This window comes from Charadrius vociferus, unplaced genomic scaffold, assembly GCF_000708025.1.
Source record: "Charadrius vociferus isolate BGI_N301 unplaced genomic scaffold, ASM70802v2 scaffold122, whole genome shotgun sequence".
In the NCBI taxonomy this organism is placed as follows: Eukaryota; Metazoa; Chordata; class Aves; order Charadriiformes; family Charadriidae; genus Charadrius; species Charadrius vociferus.
This window is the reverse complement of record NW_009647008.1, coordinates 1-20061: the sequence shown is the minus strand read 5'-3', so window position 1 is coordinate 20061 and position 20061 is coordinate 1.

The following is a 20061-nucleotide window of genomic DNA, read 5'->3' as shown; positions in this document are numbered from 1 at the left end:
AGGTGACTGGCTTCTTTGAAGTCCGCAAATAAAGTGAGTTGCAATATGACATGAAGAGAGACACCTTTCAACAACTTGTAATATGGGTGTTCTTATCCTGTAAGCTTAGGTAACACTTTTGCAGAAGACCCTCGAGCAAACCTTCTACTGGACAAAATCAGCCCAGACTTTCTGTAATTCTGCCTTTTTAAACACAGGGAAGACCTAGTCCATTATTTCAAACGTCACCTCTGTGTTAGCTCACGGTATATCTCAGTTATGAAAATGAAGATAGAATATCACACTGTGCATAAGATTTTTTCAGTATTTCATATTGTATCAGTACACTATTTGAAAGTAGTGGCCCTGAACAGCCGGCTCCAGCACAGACTGCAACAGTGAAAAATTCAATGGAGTGCTTTTCCAGAGGCATTCTCCTTCCCACTGCAAATAAAATTGATTGTCATTTGATGGCAAAGTGATTTCTTTTCTCTCAAAATGCACTTTATTGTCAGCAACATAATTTATATCAAGCAAGCAGTGAGTTTCATCAGTTTATAACACCGGAAGGTTATGTCTGTATCCAATACGAAAAATCTTTACTGTTTTCGTCTTTCATATACAGTTACATCACTTTGATTACTAGAACCTTAGCTAAAAATATCTTTCACTAATTTATGGCTAGATTTACTACTTGTCTATTATTTTTTTTTCTTCCTTTTGGATTGTGATATATGGCTGAATATCTGGTCCATTAGTTGTTGTTGGATTTTTTTTCTTTTAAATCTCTGTGGAAACTAATGAATGAATAGAAGTTGATTAAGGAGGAGCATTTGGTATGTTATTGATGTAGGAGATATCTGGAGACTACCTGGCAGATATCTTTAGACTACCTGCTGCTTATTCTCATCTAAACTAAACTTTTTTCTTCACCTAACAATATCAATTATAAACCGGAATCCATAGCCACACTTGTGAGCCTCTAAGGAGCAGTCTTTGATTTTGCAGCATATAATAAGGCACTTAATTTTAAACTAAAACTACAGAATGACATATATACACGTACACACATGCACACACAAGCATCTTCTGTACCCGATACAGCTATATCCTGGGCAGTTTTAGCATTATCTTAGCAGTTCCTTAAGATTTTGGCTCACGCGAGAGCAGCACTAGGTGTTCCCCAGGTAGGGGACATCCCTGGAACGAGGCAGGCCACCGCTGGTGCGAGCAAGTCAGGGCCTGAAGTCTTTGCTTACCGCCGGCTTTTCCTGGCTGTCGGTGGACTGGCTACTTGCTCTGATACCTGACTAAGTCCTCACAGGGTACAAACTCAGCAAGTGAGCCATGCACCTTGCTGTTACCAATCACATGATACAAATGAATAAAACACAAATACTGCCCAATATATAGTGAAAAGAGCAAATGGAACTTGGCTGTTCTAAAGTTTTAACATATTAATCAGGAATTCTATATTTCTAAAACAATTAAGAAGTAATTTTTAATATTATGATGCTTTTCATGAACATTATCTTTTCATCTGCTGTTAATTTGTATACCTTTTCTGGATGAAACTCAACAGGTTTTTTTGCTTCGTTTCAATGTAAGATAAATTAGTTGCTTGTACGTAGTTTAACCCGATGAAACATAATAATGTGTACCCTTTGCTCAGTTAGTATTCAGTTTTGTGTTTACTTAAAAGCATATTGTTGAACAGGCTGATAGCTAATACAGTACACATAGGAGAATATGTTGAGGCACATTGCCTCTTGTGGACTTTGATGGGAGTTTTATCGCTGTATCTCATTTATTGTTTTAAAAGGATTCCCCATAGAGTTAAGAAAGCCAGTATATTTAGGTGATATTAGGCTGTAAACATAAGTTATTTTCTAATAGCTGGTTTAAAATGCCAGCTAAAACATTAAAATGTTTTAATTACAAAATAAGGGGTGATTGTTACAATAAAATAATGTCTAATAACATCCTTGAGTGACCTAAATCTGCAACTCTTTTTTTGATAAATTATGCTCCTTTGTACTAATCAAGGGTCTTATCATTTAAGTTCAAGACATAATGCTAAAGTTGTAAGATTGAATGAAATCAGTATTAATCAGAGAAAGGTGTACTGACTAAACTATATAGAATTCAATATTTTCCTAGCTATTTTATGAATTACATATTCTTTAACATCTTCAGCACCTATTTTAATTCCTGAAAATTATATTATTTTTTAAGTTTAGACAGAAAGCATAAAAATAGGAGCTTAGTGTTGATCCTTCTTTTCTGTCACTCTGCTTTTGCTCATTTTTGGAATGCTTTAGAGCCGTTTGAGTTTTTATTTAAAATTCACCCTGAAATAAGCTCTGCTTTTGAGTACAGACACATCTTACATTAACTCTTTCCTTTATGCTTAACACTGTCATCAACTTTGCCATGGGCTTGATTGAGTCTTGAGTTATCACTTGGTCTTTTTTGTTCCTTGGACCCATCTCCACCATTATTAGCCAATTCTTAATACTTCTGAGAGCAATATGGCAGTCACAAATAAAAAACACAGTGCCAAAAATGTAACAAAATATGACAGATTTTCTGCTTATCATGTTCCTACATTTCATTTTAGCTGCGTTAGAATAGCTTTGGTGTAGTGCTAGGAAATATCAAGCAAATAAAGTAGGTGATGTCTAGAGCAGTTTTATATATTTTAAATGTCATCAGATGTCATTGGCAAACTAACAGATACACATTGGCCTAAACTCTCCAAAATAGTGTAATTTGGTTCCCGATCTTAACAATTTCTGGAACTTAACAGTTCCTATATTTCTCGACCGCTAAGCAGAACGCTAATAATCTGTTTGATAGGTATTTAAATGCATGTTTACACAAAAGTGAGAGTTGTTAGGTTACATCAAATACCTTGCCAGCTCCATAATCCGAATACCATATATCAGGAATTGTTTTGGGGACATTTAAATGGTATTTCTTGTAGACAGCATTGGTAAAAGAACCCTCTTCTGTAATTGCAAAAGGGAACTTAATCTTCAAGGATCACTGGCAACTTACTTCTGTTGTCTGCTGAGAAACTAATACTTCATACCGAGCAATTGGCAAGAACAAAACTCTGTCTTCTTTCATGCATAATCTGTACACAAATTGTAACTGAAAGTAACTTTTCATGGCAAGTGTCCAAGGACAGACCCTTGGATACAGCAGGTTCTCTCACTTTATATCAGTCACCTCTTGAGCTGAGCTGACAGTGCCACGAATAGCAACAGATTTTGTCCACTGTACCCTTCTGTTGGAATTTGTTTATTTTCAAAAAATGTAGATGAGTTCTGCCATGAAAAAATAAAAAAAGCAATATGAAAAAATACAATTGATTTTATGATAGCAGCATAGCAGCTGACAAATTTGATAAGAAGTTCATACTTGAAGCTGCTGCTTTCTTTCATTGACTTCTTTTGCTCAGCCAGTCACTTGTTCATCCCCTTGGCCAGTTTGTGAGTGCAGCAGGTATGCTGTTCTCAATAAGTGTAGGGAGTTTCTCTTCTAACATTTCCATCCTACACTTTTCCTGTTTTACTTTTTATCCTTCTAATTGCTCCTTTGCCATTTTCTTCAGAGAATCTTTATTGTAGTTAATCTAAATGAGAAACCTAACCATCATCTTTGTGATTTGTACTGCAGATACCATTTCTTCTATTGGAAACAAAAAAACCCGCCACAAAAAAACCCCAAACAGATAAAACTCTCCCTGTCTTCTTGATACCAGCCTGTGGGTGCTTAGACATCAACTTAAAGACCAACAGCAATAATCTTTCCTCTCTCACCCCCACTGTTTCCTTTCTTACTGTCAACTGTATCAGCATGTTGGTTGTCTTAAGTTTGGAGCATAAACATCTTGAATTCGGATGTCTTTCCTATTTCTCACACCCATGCTAAGGTACAGCTTTTTAAGCTGTGCGCTGAGCTGAAACTCTCATGCAGGTTCTCCACGTTTCAGTTACTACAACTGGCCTCTTTTCAGCACATGACAAATGTCATCTTGTCTCATTGCTGCCACTGTTCTGCACAGATTATTTTCCTAACATCTCTCTCTGCGTCTTTTCCCAGTTCCCCTTCAAAGCCTCAAATACAGGCAGTTTGTTTTCAGTTTTATAATCCTTCACAGACTGACTTCATGATACCCATTATTCCTCATAAAGTAGAAAAAAAAAAAAAGCCATTAATTTCCTACTTTTAGATTTTCAGATAAGCCCTATTGTACTTTCTTCTGTGCTGTCTGTAATGATTGTGGGGTACCTCATTATCCTCCTCCAAGTCAGTCATTCAGACTTCTGCAGTTTATGTATAGAAAGCTTAGGCACATATATTGCCTGCGATCATGACAGGTATTTCCTATCAGTCTGTCACTGTCATCTCTTGTCTTACATAGGACAATCTTTCCACTCTGTGTCTGTGCACTGCCTGCAGCACAGTCCTGGCCAGCGATGTGGGAGCCCTCGTACAGTCGCAGTAATTCCCATGCTACTGCTGCTGCTACCGCATCCGAGTCTTTCATCACCTGTGTGACTTACCATGTGCATTGAAGTGCTTCATTCTAACAGGATAAAATACAGCCTTATAATTAATTTTTCTGCATTACTGATTCAGCTGGAAGTATTTGGTGGTCTGACCTTTCTGGGGGACAAATCATGCTCTTCTTCGGTGGCCTCAAAGTTTACTGAAATTGCAGAGCACACACATCTCTATTGCATCTGTTAAGAAGACTCCAGTATTTTCAGTCTACAAGAAATATTTATAAGTGTCTCAAAAATAAATATGTTTTTAAAGTAAGACCAAGAAGTATGATTCAAAAGGACATTCAAAAAGCCTTTGAGACAGCCCTTCTCAAGTGATTATTAAGAAAACTGAATAGTTCTGGGTGAAAGTTAAAGTTCCATCGTAAGTTAGAAACAAGTTAAGAGACAGAAGATAGAGTAGGTGTAAATTGTCAATTTTCAGCATGGCAAAAGGTTAACATTTCTGTCTACCACTGACCTATGCATTAAACAGCATTGGTTAATATATTTATTAATGAGATGGAAAATGGGCTGAAGGATATCATATTTGTCAAATGTAAAGATGACCAAAAAACTTATTTAGCCTTATCAAGATTAGAGGTGACTTTGTGGCACTTCAGAGGAATGTAGAATGGTAAGTGAATGCCACAGTGGTAGAAGAAAGACAGTATTGATTAATATGATAGATACTGGAGGAGTAATTTAACTGCTTACACTGATAATGTAACTGTTTGCACTGATTGTTAAAAATTAAGTATAATCACAGTGTGGGAGAGAAAACAAGTTGTTTCTTCTTATAACAGGCACATCTTTCCTCAGTCTACAGTAAAGCGGAAACAAGGAAACAATCCGAGATTTATGAACATTGAGAAGTGTGCCGACAAAAATATTGTAATACCATTTCTATTTTGATGTATGATCTCATGATGTTGCGCTGAACTTGGGTTGTTTCATTTTAATATAAAAATACCATTCAGTAGCCTGAAGAAGGAAAGTTTCTTTTTTCTCTCTCTCCACAGATACTTCTGCTATGCAATCCAACTATTTCAGACCATACATTGTGTCTGTATGTAACCCCTAGCGAAGCTGTGCTTTGAAAGCCACAAGGGAGTGTGGTTTCATCCCTGTTCATATGTACCTCTGTGGAAGAGTCTGCTGTTTGTAATAGTTTTTATCAGTGAGCTATTATTTCAAAACCAGAGTAATTGGTTTTCTATATAAAATATATTCTAATTACAAATGTCATTTAGGTTGTTTCTAAAAAATGTTAGCAGAAATTCTAATATTAATAATGCGAATAATAATTTCTTAGTTGAGGAAAAAAAAGATTGCATTTGATGTCTGTGAGATTTCTTTACTTTCTAAATCTCGAGCAGATTGAAGAAACTTGTCATTGGAAACATGGATGGAGCTGTGGTTCCTAAAGACCATGATATCAGGTTATTTACCCAAATCAGTTACTCAAACTACACTAGGACTGTCTTTGTACAGATAAGTGAATTATATTTTATTATATGTATATATATGCACATTCTTGTGAATTGTCTGTAGAGGCTTTTCATATTTAACTTACTTGTATGGTGCTTTGTTCTGCTTTATACTCGATCTCTCAGTCCTTTCCTGTTATGTACTTTTACGATTCTAGACTTTATTAGGAACAAAATATACCACGGCCTCTTCATTATTCGTATTCTGGGAATACTGTATTAGTTGCAGTCTCTGTCTTACTGCACAGAAAACTCTTTACTTTTTATGACCTGAGTCTCTTGTTCTTAGAGCAAGTACTTTGGTATCTTTGCACAGTTCCTGCCACAAAGGTGATCCTCATTCAGTTGTTTACATGAGAAAGCTCTCACCTGAATTGGGCAACATAGGAAAGCATGAGACTTTCAGTCATACTCCTTCCACTTCTGTCTCTCTAGGCTTGCACTGTGTGCCTGTGAAGAATATTTATTTTTTATCCTATTTAACAGTACAGTCATATCACAGACATTCCCGATACTGTTTCTCTGCTTCTGTTTTGTTTCTTTTTTTCCTCTGTATCCTGTGTCATTGGGACTACGGTAGCCTGTGTTCACGCGTAAACTGGATTTCTACTCCACAGAACGTCTTCTGTTCCCATCTAAAGAATGTGTAAATCTCATCAGACTAATTGCAGATAGGCTAGGTCAGGACCCTGAAAGGTGAATGCCAAGAGAGCAACCCTGTAATGGTCCAACCAGGAGGGACATGAAGTATAAAGATTAAAACTCCAGCCTCTAAATCCCTTGACACTGTCCTGTTCTTTAAGAAAGACAGAGCATTGCCTTCTGATTGCCGTGAATAACTTAACTTTTTCAGTGCAGTACAGTCTTTTTCATAAGGCCTTGAGGTGAAGTCTTACTGATATTTCTCTAACCATCTCCTTTCCTTGGACTGCCTTGCATTTTAGGATTTCATACTTTTTAAATGAAACACTGCCTGCTTTAAAGAAATTTTATTTAGCTTCGCTAATCTCTCAAATCAGCTAAATACTCAACTCTTGTCATCGATGACATACTTTGAAGGACATATCTTTGCACTTTGGTAGATTTTTGAGCTAGAGGAAGTTGTAAGTAGTCATACAATGGAGTTGAGAAATCTGTGGGTGAGAAACTCACAAACTACCAACAGAATGAAGAATTTAGCAGAAGATGCAAATACAGACACGTGCAAACACACAAAGACAGGATGTCTGGAGATTCAATACAAATTTTTTTTTCCCAAATAATGGAATTCATGGTTCCCATTTCACTTATTACTTACAATTCAAGAAAAGTCCTGTTTTACTTATTCAAAGAAGTTTATTTTCTAAGTGTGCATGCAAAGAGTGCCGGTACCGGTCTGTGAATCTGAACCACACCAAACTACAAGCTGAGTACACTGTGGTTTCTTTCTTTGTAGTGGATAGTGCACATTTTCATTTGGACTTTTGTAACCTTGTGTATGAAATCATGAAACTGTAGGGGACAATTCATGTTTAGAGTAGTGGGCCTTTTTCTAACATGTGTGTCCAGCATAAACTGCCAAGTATGTCACGAAAAAAAGCCATTTTTTGAAGTGAATAGTTAATTACAAAGAAGACCAAGATAAAGTGGGAAAGCAAAAATAAAAGCAAACCAAGATTTTAGTTTTTGAAAGAAGACATACTCTCATTGTCAGATTTCAGCTGGTTTTAAAGCCTGTTGAGTAGTTACACATACGAGAATAATTCCAGCTAATATATAGTCCTTTAGGACTGAAAATATTCTTCAGTTTGTCCAATTGACTAAATTTCTCTGTGAACCAGCAGCCTGCTGGTTCCCTTGTGTCTGTTGAATCGTTCTGCCACAGAGACATGTATCTGCTCAACAAAGAAGGATGCAATGTCAGCTATGGAAATGTATGTAGAGAATTACTATATGTTTCTCATTAATGATTTCCTGCATTAATAATTGCTCAGCAGCAGTAGATGCTGGTAAGACCACTTCCTTTGTTAAACAATGTCTGGAATATATGTTGTTTTTTAAAGTATTTGTCATGTAACCCTTGGAAAGAAAAAGCAGCATATGAAAAAGAGAAACTACTTATTGCTAATTTTATTTATGATATTCATCTTTTCATCATCTTTTTCCAACCTCACTTTACTCTAGCAAATTTTGATCATTTTATTTTGTGTTCCGTTTTTGTTATCTGTTGTGTTTTGGGGTTTTTTACCTCTGGTGGATTGGTTGGAAACTTGTCCACAATTACAAATAAGGTTAAATAGCAGTTTCATAAGAAAGCAGGGAGCGATGCCATTGCTGGAAGGATGGGGGAGTGTCTTGCACAGCATTTTTCACACTTCCAAGCAGTATCCTCTTGACCTGCAATTTAACTTTGAGACTGCCACCCTTATGCAAGAACTGATTGCTCAATCATTTTACCCGAATGGTTACATCTTCAGGAAACAAGATACTCACACAAGAAGGAATGGCTTAGGGTTGACTTCAAAGCCTCTTGTGCTTTACCAGCTTGCGAGGTTCCTTTATGTTTGGAAAAGCTGAAGGAGCAAATAAATTGTGGAGGGCCTTGCATGTGAGGGCTTTTGAGCAAAAAAGTGATTACCCACGAATTCTCTGAATACCTTCCTGGGTGGGAAAGTTCAGAGGCACTTAATACACTGTTTACTCCAGCTATGACATGCAGATAGCAGGAGCACCTTGTGAATTAATCTGGTGTTTTCTCAGTGGGATTGCAAGACTGCTGTCACTACGTCTGCATCAGGGACCTTATTTTAGTGCTTTCACTAAAGCTGTCACTGTGGAAATATATAACGTGCAACTGAAAATGTTTTGTGGTTCCACAGATGAGACGGGAAGAGTGTTCCCTGGGCATGTTCCACAGGTGTGTGTGGTCACCTGCGCTTCCTTGTAAGATAGGTCTAGAGAAAGCTTTGTAAAGCTGCAGCCAGTAATGCATGCACCGAGTCCTCTAACTGAGCTGTTGGCTATCGTCACTTGTGATATCAGCTCAAATTCAGGCTTCTTGTTTCTGTCCAGAGGAGTATAAGAGTAGGTGGTCCTGAGGCAGATCCTAATGTCCTGTGTTTGTGAGTGCCCAGTCCAGGTGCGTTTCGAATGGTGGGCAGGGTGACATGATAAGACAGGATAAAAACTTGAGAACCTTCCCTTTCACATTCTCCCAGCAACGTGAGGCTCAAAAGCCCTTTGTGTTCAAAAGCGTGAAATAGATTTTTCATCTGTGAATTTGTAAGTTTATTTTTTCGAACATGTGAAGTTTGGGTTTTTTTTCCATGCCCGTTCTGTCAAAATTAGTACTTTATTTCTTTCTTGAATGCATTTAGGTCCTGTTTCCAGGCATTCAATCTTGTTAAACTTCAGAGAAAATTAAGAGAGAACAATGTCAACATTCCTATCACAGGATCAGACTTCTCAGATCCAGCTAATGCTCTTTGACTGTGCTTCAGAAGCTGGAGATCAACTTCTTCAGCAGCTGAAACCTGGCAGATTTAAACTAGATTTATAACATTATTTAGTTACAGTGAAATCATTAAAGTTCCATATTGTAATTATGAGTGATTTCACGTACCAGCAAATCTCTGCACAAAAGCTTGCAAGATGTGACTGTGGTATCTCCCTGTAGTTGTCTTCTCTCTGTCTTACTCAATCTGTTCTCTTTTTTTTCCAGACAGTTGTCTGATGAGGACACTTCTTTATTTTCAGGATCTTGTCTGCAATTTAGTCTGACTCGTATAGATGGAACATTTAAATTTCTCTTTCAAGCAGACAAATTTTCTTTCTGTGATCAGCTGGGAAATATCCTGGTGACAGCTCTTTATTTATATTCTTCACATATGCCAAAAACCATAAATACCTTTTCTCTGATCAATGTTTTACTGTATGGTATTGAATTATATAAAAACTATAATAGCATATACAAGGCTTATAAAGATCAGTGTCTGTAAACTGAGTATTACTGGTCAAGTGTACAAAATTTGAAAGGTAAAGTTGTTTCTTCCCTACTTTGTTGAAGTTTTGTGGTGTTTTGTTTGGGTTTTTTTTTCTGAAGAGTAGACAAAGTATTGTTTCAACAGTTCACCTCCTCAGAAAATTTTTCTGTAAAAGTAATAACTCAGATTTATTCAGTGCATTTTAGTTCTCCGTTAAAAAAAAACTCGAAGGTGTTGTTAAAGCTAATCAGTGCTGCCTAGCTGAGGGAGAACTGTCTGTAATTTTATTCTGGAAATCTGAAGACTGAAGTTTCTGGCTGTCTTGGAAGCTTAGCAAAACGAGTTTATCTCAGACGTTGCTTACTAGGATCTAAACAAAAATATCACCTAACTTGCTTTATTCTGAGTAAAAAGACAGGAAAAAAAGAGCCTTCATACTAGGATTAATTTTAGTACCGTTTACTTCTCTGTGCACACTTTATGTTTAGATGCCATTTATAAATATCTTATTATCATTTGTTAAAATTTGTGACAATTTATACCATGCCTGATGACTGTAATTCATGCATTAAACATGCACACGTATTTTAACAATATTTGCATCTTATAATATGCTTTGTAAAGACTTGTCATAGACTCATCGGTTAAACATTTATTTTACAAATGCATTTTGTAATATGCTATGGTAATAAACTATAAAAAAAAGTTGTCCCACCTTGTAATGTTTTCAGATGGATGAATAATGCATAACAAATTCTACCTTCATTTAAAACATGACCTCTATTCTGATGAAACTGATACATTGTCTGGATTTATGGTGATCACCGAGTTGTGTGAGGTGCTGCCAATCTGCTTTCTGATTAATTTTCATAGTTGATAAATTTGAATTAATCTGTAAATATTTACAAAATAATATGGTTTATCTTTTTCTATTATTTTATTTTCATCCACCAGATTCACTCAAACCAGATGTACCACCCCCCCCATTGTGCTGTGAGCTAATTTTCATTCAAATAATTTCTGGAAATTCAATTCAGTTCTGAAATTGATTATCAAAATGGTGATTGTTCCCTTGCTGGCTGCCTAAGTTTGTCATATGTGTCTCTAAAGAGGCCTATGCTACTGTCACATCTCATCAGATAAGCTGTGTAAAGCTGAAGGGTAGATAATATTAGAAAAGTTTATACTGCGTTCCTACACAATAAAAGCATGTTTTTACAATTTATTATCTTTAATTTTGGCTACATCTGATTTTATATACTTTTTTAACTTATGGAAATTTATTCAAAACCATGTTTTCCTTAAATAGGTATTGGCACGAGAGTCAACTTACTGACCATCTGAATTCCTGAAGCATCATGCTGATTTTTTTCAATAGTTTTTTTTTTATATGAATGTTAGTACCTAAGTTTCCCTGGTTGGTCTCCGTGTGTGTGTGTGTGCATGTGTAGATTGTAACATTTTCATTCATTTTGTTCCACAAGAAGAGTTTTTCTTCAAAACTGAAGGGAAAGAAGGGCATTTGAGGTGTGTTGATTGGCTGGTTGAAGGAGGATATAGAGGATTATAGGGATATCCATTCATCTGGTGATGCAGTGATAGGATTGAGAATTTCAGCAGAGCTCTTCTTTTGTTACCTTCCCACACCTGAATGAAAACCAAAGTGGATGGCAGTTTTACTTTTGCTGTTCACCTGGAATAAGTCTTCGGACACGGCATCCGTCTGATGCAGTCTGAATGTGTGAATACGGAGTAGTCTGAGTTTACATCTGTTTAACATAAATACAAATGACTACTTCAGGTGCATACTAAGGGGAAGTTAGATAATTTAATTGGTCTCTTGGAAGGGGCCTTATTTCACCAGACATTACACCTTGTCTGCCATTCACCTTAATAGTCCAGACTCAAGAGCCTTTTGTCACCGTTCATAGTCAAGGCACTTTTAGTCAACACATTGTTGTCAACACACTTTTAAGAGACAGTTTATCCGATCTGATTTAGACATCTAATTAGGATTTAATGAATTGTGCCCCAGGAATGCCTATTTTTCTCCTTTAACTGTACAGGTAACCTCACATGACTAGGTCAGATGTAGGTGTCTACAGCACAGACTTTTGCATTTGAGCGATTTCCCCCCATTACCACTTCTATTTTTCTTTATTTTTTTTCTTCTTAGTAGATTACTGCTTATGAAATGAGTTGGGCTTATTGTCGATAGAGCTTTACTTCTTTACACACCGAGCATATTAGACTGCATTCTACATAGTCAAACACACTCTGTTTAGATTGCATAAATTCTGTTACCGAAGTCTCTCTGCTCATAGAGAGAATAATTAATTCCGTTTCAGTTTGCTGTTTTTTTGTTAGTGTTTCTCATCAGATGATGGCAAGCAACTGGTTCAGTTGGGACATGGTGTTCCGATGATCTGGCATTGAGACTAGGAAATATTCATTCTATGTGGGCTCACAAGCAGTCATGAAACTTCAGACTAGTTCATGAAACTTCAGGCTACTTATCCTCTAAGTAGTGAAATAGATTTGGTGAAGATGAATTATTTATTATTCTATCACAAACACTTTAGCCACCACTTCTCCTATTCTTTTAAGTCTCACAATTTGAATATTTGCTGTCTTTTTCTGTTAAAAATCTAGAATGAAGCAGTCTCGTTTTTTGTAGGAAAGTTTTACCTATTATTTTCCCCAGCAGTAATTTTTGTTAGAGTCCTGTTTTCTTGTTTATTCATCTTTCAAGTTACGTGTTTGGCTGCCTTGTTAGGTAGGATTCTGATGATTCCTAGATTTAATTTTATACAAATGTCTATAGCATCTAACAGTTTGACTGAATTTCTTAGTTTTAATTTTGCACACTATTTCTTTGAATAGAACCAAATGATACAATATCCTCGTAGTTTTTAGTTCTCATGTATTATTCTTATCTATTTTAAATCACGTTATGGTTGTATAGGAAATGATCTATACGATGTGACGGGAATTCCTTTTTTTTTAAAGTTTGCTAAGAAAGCACAGAGATTCCACCCTCCGCTGTACTTCCTGGCAACTTGTCATTCTTTCACTTGTATCAAATATATGTGATATATGTACTTTTGTTGTTACTTGTCTGCTTCAGGATTTCTGTAGTTCAGATTCATTGCGTTCCTTGTGGTCTTGAATTTGCTTTTCTTCATTGCAGATATAGAAATGCCTATAAGACACATTCTAGATGTTTGGTTTTGCACATTGCATATGTCTGTTTATACACGCATACACAAGTGTATATTTACATCAGCAGATATCTTGTGCAATCCTAGCACAGGTAATAAACTGCAGGGTTGTTTGTCATGAACTTTTCTAAGCTGAACTTTACTAGTCTCTTTCCTCTGTCGTTACAAACCTCTGCTGTTAACTCTAACAATAATTTCCCAAGGTATTATTTTCTGTTTTCTCCTTTTTTCTTTTGCATGTCGGTTCTTTTCCCAAAAGCATAGTGACTTGTGGGCCAGAAGAGGGAATGCTCAATCCAAAATTAGTGGCAAATTCAGTATCTTCCCACTTACTGAAGCCAACAGTAGGGTCTTTATATCACAGGTTAAGAGAAGATTCCTAGTAGATCACACACTTGATTTAATCCCTGGGAGGTTAAGATGCAGTAGAATTTCAGACTACAGTACTCATATGCATACAAAATAATTTTAAAGTTATCTTGGTATTTCTAAGATATAAAAGTTATCAGACTCCCTCAGAGGTACATAATTAAAAAATTAACTTTATAGAAAGGAAAAAAAAGCTCTGTGATGCATTTTAACACATTTTTGAAGATTTTTAAACTAGCTTTTCTTTTATATTATTCACATTTCCTACATACATGATGATGTGATGTTGTATAAAGGTTTTACTCTAGTTTTGTTTGGGAGAATCTGCATAAATCACGTATGGTTTCACCATTTGTGAATAATGTGGCAACTCCAAACTCATGCCAATGAAACCATCATATTATCATATCATGTACTGTATATAACATACATACACACTGATAATAAGGTAGAGGAATAATACTGAAAAACTCTTCCCTCCAGGCGTGAAAAATGACCAAAATGTAGAAGTCACTTTTCATGCCTTGGGAAAAGTAGGTCAAGAAATTAAAACTCCAATCAATACCTATAACCTTAAAATGTATTTTAATGTGCTGCAGCTTCAGTTACCCTCAGCTGAAGCTTCTCTATTTTAGCTTACAGGGTCTTGTGACCTCAGCCCATAGCAGAGTTTCAACAGTAATAGCGACAGCCATCTTGGATAAATGTAAGTGAAATTTTTCCTCATTTCTATAGTTTCTGTCCCTCACATTCACTTTTGGAGTTTTGTTTTTCACTCAGGATGTAGACAGTATTCCCGACAACGTGTCTGTTGCGTGGCAAGTAGCATGATGGACACAAAGTAGCAGTAAAGCAACTAAGTGGGACTTCTTGCCTTTTAAATGTCACGGTATCGGACTCACCTTGTGCTTTTGAAATGCCAGTGTGATGGCCGTGCAAACTTTATTTTACCTGCAGCTAGCTTGATGGTAGTTTTCATTATCAGCCATGGTTAATCTGCAAAGAGAGAAACAGAACAAAAAGACTTTGGCCATATAATCTTGTTTTAGGTAGCGCTAAGGATGAAATCTAGGAGAATTCAGAAAATACTTTTCTAAGAAAAAGTTTCCTTTCTTTAGTCAGCTTTACCATTTCAGTTCTGCTTCAGGTCAGATTGTCGTCATCCATTCCCAGACTTAGCTGTGCAGTCACTAACTGTTGTATAAATCTGGGGCTGGAGTTGGAGCTGGAAAAGTATACACTTTACATGTACTGCCTGTGTCACAACTTTCAGAAGTATGAGAAAAAGAATGAAGGTCATCTGCCCACTATTGGTTTCTGAGGAATACCAAATACAGCAGGTGCTGTTAAAGTCACAGTTTTTGCAGCAATTGTCATTTTGTTGTAATGGTGGCTTCTCTCTGATCTCAGAAGAAAATAGAAATGCAGTTACCCTTTCGGAAAATCCTGTCTTGTATACTGATAGCCTTAAGAAGCTGGCATTTAGTAGTAATGTACAAAACATCCCTGCACTTAGGTCTTGTTTGGTATTTAGTCCTGGCCTTTGTCTGAATTCACCATTTGTGAACAATGTGGCATCCTTGGTCTGTTAAATCACCGTGCCACCTTTCCATCTTCTGTTTCTTCATATACATAAATATCTGTGTAACATACAGACATACCTAGAATTCCAAGGTTATATTTACGTATATAGGCCATAGTTGCATTGTAGCACTGTAGCTACAATAGTGCCTTTTTTATGACCTCAGCTAGCTAAAGGCATGGTTGTTTAAATGCAGCCTGTTCTCTTCATGTGATTTCATAGGATTTATCTGTCATGAACTATATGAAATGAAAGGCAGCACAGACACAGTAGTTAAGGCTAAAACTAGCAGAAGTGAAACAGCCTCCATCCATCTGTCTTACAAACATGTCATTCAAAGATAGATAAGGGGCAGTCTTGGTGGTTTACCTGCAGACCTGTAGTCAGCTTAAAAAGTCATTAGAATTCAGCTCTTCTTGCAACTGTATCATTATATTAATATCTCCATAATGGATGTGAGACCAAATCATATACAGCAGGGTCTAGAAGCTGTGAGAGTAGAAGAACGTGTATTGGAATGATTTTGCGGTTGTCTTGAATTTCTGTGTGTCTCAAACTTCAGCATGCCATGTCGGTGGGAGAGTGGGCATTGTTACCAGCTATGCACAGAAATCAAGTAGTAAAAGAAGTTGCATGCCTGGAGTCTATTCTTTTTGACTAAAACTATATGAATGAAAAAAGGGTGCAAGAGATGTTTTCTTGGCTACCAGTTACTAAGCAGTTTTGGAATGTACTGAATTAAAAAGAATAATTCCTAAAGTTTCTCTGAGGAAGCAGATTTAGTTGAAAACTCATACAAACCCTGAGAACCAATGTCCTCAAGGGTAAAGTCGTTTTATAATAATTACCATAAATATTCATTTAATTTCAAAAAAAGAGAAGGTGTTCTTACATTTGTCATTTCAAGGCTGAGTTAATGAAAGACCTTTGAAACCATTGTCAATAGGAAGTATATATAGATTTTGAATGAGTGTAAGTATAAAATAAAAGATCAATTTGTGAGGGATTTCATGAAAGCAGCACTATAATGATAACAGTTTCAAAACCAGCCGTATCTATATGCTTATCAAATGCCAGTTATTTTGTTGGAGCCATGTATGCCAACATAACTTCATTGCCACTACAAGCTCAGTCCTGTATTTGTTATCTTTTTGACACTGTAGTTTATGTGACATCTCTGTCCTATTAAGTGATGTGATCCTTCCGTACAAGAATGATCCCCTGCTTTGATAACTGTCTCAGCCTTATAACAACATCAAGATTATTGAATTAATGGAATGATAATGTGATTCCATACATCTTGTTAAAACAATATTCCCTTGATAATGGATAGTTAAAGTGTGTCTTATTTCCTGTTTTTATTATTTATGTAGCTCTTTCAGTTATCTTTCAACAGGGGAGACAGACAAAAATTAAAAGGATGTGTTTATATATGTCAAACTTTTTTTATTTACTAGATTATGTAGTTTGGTGTGTATAAATAATATCTAAAATATGCATATATAATAGATATATATGTCTAAGTACAATGTTGGGGATTATATACTTCTCATTATTTAAGGCTTCAGTATTTTATGCAAGGACTTTGAAATACAGTAGAAAGGAATTTGTGAAAATGTTTCAGGACGTATGGTAGAGCATGCTCAGAGGTTGTACAATGTGAAAAGCTTGCTACAAAATGATTTAAGATATTCAAAAGCCAGATGCTCACAAATCCAGCCTGCTAATCCATTTTGCCAAATAGACAGAACATTACGTACTTTATATGTGATACAAACTTCTAGGAATTTCAGTTTCTCTTTTATGTCACGCTATCATTTTTCCAGAAGTCTAGCTAGTGCAAGAGGCATTTGTGCTCCGTAGTAAAAAGTATAAACTACCTCTGAATACCTTGTAGAGATACTGAAGTCACAAAGGTACCGGTGGTGTTTCAGTCCTAAATATCTAGTCATGTTACTCTTGTGGTTCTTCATAATTGTCTTCACATCCTCAATATATAAAAGGCAGAGAAATGTTAGACTTTTACTAAAGAACTAAAGTCTATCCCCACAGTATATATTACTGCAAAGATAAATTTTATTCAGCCTGAAACCCCCTTCCTTTTAGTGTACTCTGTACAGTGAAGTCTAGATGGTTGGAATGAGTTGGGGGTTGTGGAGAAGGTTTTTTCAAAGGGTGCACCCAGAGCTCCTACCGGTTCATTTCCAAGACCCATGCATCATGCCATCACCTACAAAGTAACGGAGACATTATAATCGTTCATTTCTTTTGCATCTTGAATTGGGAGATGTGCTTTGGTTTCATTCAAACTTCATTCATTTAAAAAAAATACGTCTTACATTTAGCAAAACTTAGCAAGAGTTTAACTTCAGCGACTTTAATTGCCGTTCAGAAACTCTTGATAATGACTGAGTCATCACTGCTGACTAGAAACGGAGACAGACAGATGCATGTATAGCCCCTTTTAGGTAGCCCACAAAGCTCTGCTCCTTCCCCAAGAAAAGGTAAATAGTCAGCTTAAACGTCTTCGGCAACTCTATAGACAAGAAGATGCCGACAGCATGTCCCCTTCTCTATTACCTGGGTGTCCTATCTGCATCCTCCTTCCTTGTGTAAATCCAGCTCTAACTTCCTTGCGTTTGTTACCACTGTTTGATATTTGTATAGTGTTCATAAAGTTTATAGCAAAAATAAAGGTATCCATCATTAACACCTTAGTAATAATCCTTAACTGCTCTTTTTAATCGAGTTGAACGTTCAGATCTTTCCTTTTCTTCTCCTTAGATCTTTTTTTCTAGCCTTTGTTGTCACCTGTAACTGAGTCTGAATGCCCATAATTTAGAAAACTCTTCAAATGAAATAAGTTGGGTTTTCTTTACGAATTTGGTAAAATGTTATTTTTGGCCTCTGTAGGGTTTGCCATGGTTGGGAATAGGAGCTATTCTGCTGGAAAGAATCAAAAATGTGGCAAAAAAGAGGAAGCATTTCAGCAGTAGCAATACAATTGATTCAACATTGAATATTTCATTAGAACTTCATTAAGTATTCCATTTACAATGTTTTTAATTATGAGTTTTCAGCACTAAAACGCTCTGAAATTTATTACATGGATTTTGTGTAAAAAAAAAAAAAAAAAAAAAAAGAAAGCTGAAATATTCCTAAATTTTCAAAACAGCATTTTTTAATATCAATTTAAAAGTCTGTCCAAGGTGCATAATGTTAAAGTCAGGTTCGTCTCTAAGCAAAACTTTAATTTTGAAATTTCCTTCACTAATATTTTTATAAATACATATTGTAAAATTTGATTTTAAAGAAAAAAAAAAAATCTGGATTGCTTCCAAGCAATATTTTTAACCCTTCAGAATTGCTTGTGAGTCAAGGAAGTTCCTTTTCACACTCTTGAATACTGCTCATTTTTTTGTGTTTCAGAACTGGATTGCTTTTCTACATATTTGGGCAAGAGGGAAACGTTGCTGAAGCAGCTGAAAACTTTAGCTATAGTTTTAGTCTTGGTTTATGAAACGCTATAGTTTTGAACTTGCTTGCACTTCCAAATGGAAAATAATTTTTCAGTTATTAGTTTAATTTAAAGGCAGGTCTCAGTGTCTTCTTATAGATCTGAAGAGCTGTGGAAGTTCTGGTAAAACGTAGAAAATACACGATCTTTTTCTTAGAAGGAGTACTGTAACCACTGCATATGTGTGAACTGTAATACTGTCTTTTGTCAAAAGGATAATATTCTAGGTCATACAGTAATTAAATTAATACTTCCGGACTTTGGTAAGCCCAGGTCTTGCAACGACCTTCCTTCCCTAGGTCAGTTCTAGGAGGACCAGTTGTTACTGTCAAACTTGAGGGCAAAGCCGGCGCTGAGTCCAGGTCAGTACTGATTCCAGAGTTGGGTCAGGTATTTAGGTACAAATGTGCATTTTCTTACATTTCTAAGATAAAATCAAGCATAAAAATAGCTGATGAAGTCTTAATTAATGTAACAAAGAAAAAAGAGAGTAGTAGTGAAAAGCACTTGGTTTTGCCATTCTATTACAAAATATTCATTTTATCAGTAAGTGGCATTATTTTTGTCATAATTTATTGTATCCTTGCAAAACACTTACAGATTTTTATACTTGTAAGTATACATCTAGAAATAATTCTTGGCTTTAACTGATGCAACGGAGAACTGTGTTAAATGTCCAATAACTTTTGGAATATAAGCAAAGTAAGAAAGTGTTGGAATAGGCTGCGAGGGGTGTTGTGGAATCTTCTTTGCTTGAAGCTTGAAAAACATTTTAGACAAATGTCTGTCAGAAACAAAACAGCTGATTTGCATAATGATTTTCTAACAAGAAATACTTTTATTTTAACTTATTTCTTTTAATGAAATGAGTTCAAATTAGATTGCTAATCAGCAGTTAGATCAATTAGGCCTATGTATATATTTAGTGAATATTGGTTTGTGGGTTTTTTTTATGAGTAATCGAAATCGTATGAAAAAGAAGCTTTGTATGTTACTCTTAGAATAAGTATCTGAACTCTATTAAGATAATCTCTGGGTAGTTTCTAAAACGAAATAAAAGTGAGAGGCAAATAGAAGTTTGCACAGAAAATACTTGTTAACAGAAGTCTGTGGCTCAAATCTTGCAAAAGGTTCTGTGTTTGTTTCAGATTTACACTATGATGTAAGTAATCCTGAATTTTCATAGGATCAAAGCCTTGGGACTAATCGATTTTCTGTCTAGGGAGCCAAATAAAAACAAATTCTTAGGAATCTATAATTTGCAGTGTAACAGTGCTGGGAGGGCTTTGCAAAATACCACTTTATTAAATGCTAGGCACTACTATGAGAAGGTATTTTGAACAACAGATTTAAAAAATGAGCACTTAAAAGCTTGTTACTTTCAA